This window comes from Narcine bancroftii, chromosome 1 (assembly GCF_036971445.1).
Source record: "Narcine bancroftii isolate sNarBan1 chromosome 1, sNarBan1.hap1, whole genome shotgun sequence".
Taxonomy (NCBI): domain Eukaryota; kingdom Metazoa; phylum Chordata; class Chondrichthyes; order Torpediniformes; family Narcinidae; genus Narcine; species Narcine bancroftii.
This window is the reverse complement of record NC_091469.1, coordinates 480,339,937-480,343,441: the sequence shown is the minus strand read 5'-3', so window position 1 is coordinate 480,343,441 and position 3,505 is coordinate 480,339,937.

Sequence of the window (3,505 nt, the reverse complement as noted above, 5' to 3'; positions counted from 1 at the left end):
TTATCTCTCCAAGGTACTGAAATAAGCAAAAAAAAACAGGCCAAGAGATTTTCCTTCCCTGGATTGCAGGAGGCGGTAGGGTGACCTTACAAAGGTATACAAAATAAGGACGGGCCTAGATGAGGTGAATAGTCTTTTTCCCGGGGTGGGGGTTTCAAAAATGAGAAGGCTAAAGTGAGAGGGGAAATGGTGACGCTGCTGGAGCCGCTGTTACAGCAGCGCTGCCCCTGACGTGGACCCACGGGGAATGAGGAGCGGAGATACAGTGCTCCCATCAACTGTCAACGGTGGTTTCATTTAAAATCCTCCGACCGCCCAAGATGGCAGCGCCCGCGATCGGCAGCAGCTGCGAGGGGTTGCAGACTCCGGGGAAGCGGAAGACTGGCGCAGGGCACCAGAAAACGAGGAGACCACCTCCCCCTCCACCACCCCATCTGAGAAGGAGTCTTGTCTTAAATATATTTACTGAGGTCACCTCCACTGCTTAAACGGGCGGTGACCATGGCGGCGGGCCAGCGAGGGGGCCCTGTGGCTGAAAGACCCACGCATGTGGTGGGCTGCTGGTGACTCGAATTGAGGTACCCACGGCTGCTGGAGCTGCTATCGGGGGACTCACGCCGGGCTGCGGACGGTTGGAGACTGACTCGAGACTGGCTGAAGGGGTACCAGGTATTAGAGCTGGGATGTGAAAGGGTGCTGAAGGGTTTCTAATTGTGTTGGAGGTTCGGATCTGGAGCTCAGGTTGGACTCTGTGTGGCTGTGAAAGCGCTGGAGGCAAATCTTCAGGCACTCGGTTACTCTGGGGGGGGGGGGGGGGTCCTCTTCTTTGCTTCAGGCAATTTCTGCTGGTGTCGAATCTGTCTTGCTGCAGGCAAAAGCAATTTCATGTAATGTAACACCGTTTTATAAATTGAATCTTGATATTGATCTTGAATCTTAAAAGATTTAACGTGGATTCGGGTAACTTTTTTTCCAAAGAGGGTGGCGGGTGTATGGAACATGCTGCCAGAGGGATGGGTAGAGGCAGGGCACTGTTAAAAGACATTGGGACAGGTTCACCAATGAGGAAGGTTGAGAGGCATATGGAGCAAATGCGGGCAAATGGGGGAGAGCTCAGGTAGGCGACTTGCTCAGCATGGTTGAGTTGGGCTGAAGGGCCTGTTTCTGTGCTGTTAACCCCCATGAGAGAAAGGGGTTGGCGCACAGTGGCGTGGCTAGTAGAGCTGTACACAAGTCTGAAATATTGGTTATGTATACAAGTTATCTACTGCGTCTGGCATGCTCACTGTGGCCTCTACGTCGGAGACACTGGACCCAGACTGAGAGATCGCTTCACTGAGCACCTTCGCTCTTCCCATCACCAGTGACAGGGATCAGTGGCCAACCATTTCAAATTTGTGCCCCACTCCCATGCCGGCATGTCTGTCCATGGCCTCATGTACCGTTCAACCAAGACTACCCGTAAATTGAAGAAGCAAGGCTTATTTTTCCATCTGGATACTCTCCAACCAGGTAGCATCACCTTCTCTCATGTCTGCCAGCCTGCTTTCTGTTCGCTCTCCTATCCTGTTCCCTTCTGTCTTCTTCATCTAGCTCTCCACCCCCTTTCCCCCTCTATTCACTGAGCCACCCCCTCCCTGCCCTTGTTTGCTGGTGTGCCCTCCCTCCCTTATCTACCTATTACCTTCTGCCTTTGATACTGTGTTCCTGCCCCTCTCCCACCCCCCCTCCACCATTTTGTTTGGGCACCTGCATACGTTTTGTTCACACCTTGATGAAAGGCTCAGTCCTGATGTCCCTAATCTTTGCTAAATGAAGGACACTGTTTGACCTGCTGAGCTGCTCCAGCATTGTGTTTTTACCTTCAAACCATAGTGTCTGCAGACTTTCATGTATCACCCCTTAAAGAGTTGTTGTCTCTCCACTGGGTTTGATCCTGACCACTGGTGCAGTTTGTGTGGGGCTTGTCATGTTTTCACCTGCGACTGTGTGGCCTTTCCTCCAGTTCCCAGTTTCCCTCTGTTAATGAGTCACCGTTTGTCAGTGAATGGCAGAACCTGGAGGGAGGTGGTGGAGATTTGAAGGGGTACAGGGTGATGGATTATCCATGCGGACTGAGTGGGTAGCAGGGCCGTTTCCATGCCTTGCAACTCAAGGAGATGGGGAATCACTGGGCAACTGCTTATAAGGATGGATTACAAGGATGTTTCTACCATGTCCTCCACACCACGATTCCAACCAAGTCGGAAGGAGTTCATGAGAAGGTGCTGGTGCTTCATTAGGCGCAGTCAACAGTTGTTCCAATTTCATTTGCTCCTGTTGACTGGGGGAAAGAAGCCAATTCTATCTTCAATGCAGAGGTCGTGGTCATAATGAGGTTGGTATGATTGAGAGTGGACGTTGGAAAGACACTAGTTCGGTGCGGACTAGAAGGGCCAAATGGCCTGTTTCCGTTCTGTAATTGTTATATGGTTATGGTTTCCGGGACTTCAGGAATTGAGGTACAGGGCAAGGTTAAACAGGTTTGGACTTTATTCTCTGGAGTGTTGGAGAATAAGGGGCGATTTGATAGAATTGTAAGGGGTGTAGATCGAGTAAATGCAAGCAAGAACTAGAGGATATAGGTTAAGGGGGAAAGATGAGAAGTTTAGGGGGTATTTCTTCATGCAGAGAGTGTGGAACGAGCTGCCAGCTGACGTGGTGAGCAAGGGCTCGATTTTGACATTTAAAAAAGAATGTGGATGGGAGGACTATGGAGGACTATAGTCTAGGTGCATGTCAGTGGGATGAGGCAGAACAAGAGTTCGACATGGACTAGACAGGCTGAATGCCCTGTTTGTATCTATTGTTGAAGTTGCAGCTTACTAATGCGCTGCTATTTGACTGCTTCTCGTTGAAGTGTTCATCTGAGAGCAAGTCAATGGAACTACCTTGATCAACCACTCCTCATTCATAACTGATCCGAAACAGAGTCTACAGAAAGCGAAGGGATCATTGATGCTTTGGGTCTGACCCCTTCTTCATTTGTGCTGAATATCAAGCTGTCACCCGAATAAAGTGCGAGGGGGGGGGAAGGTGCACAAACAGGTGATAGATGGATACAGGTGATAGATGGATACAGGTGATAGATGGATACAGGTGATAGATGGATACAGGTGATAGATGGATACAGGTGATAGATGGATACAGGTGATAGATGGATACAGGTGATAGATGGATACAGGTGATAGATGGATACAGGTGATAGATGGATACAGGTATGAAGGGGGGAGAAGGTGTACAAACAGGTGATAGATGGATACAGGTGTGGGGGGGAGAAGTTGCACAAACAGGTGATAGATGGATACAGGTATGAAGGGGGGAAGAAGGTGCACAAACAGGTGATAGATGGATACAGGTGATAGATGGATACAGGTGATAGATGGATACAGGTGATAGATGGATACAGGTGATAGATGGATACAGGTGATAGATGGATACAGGTGATAGATGGATACAGGTGATA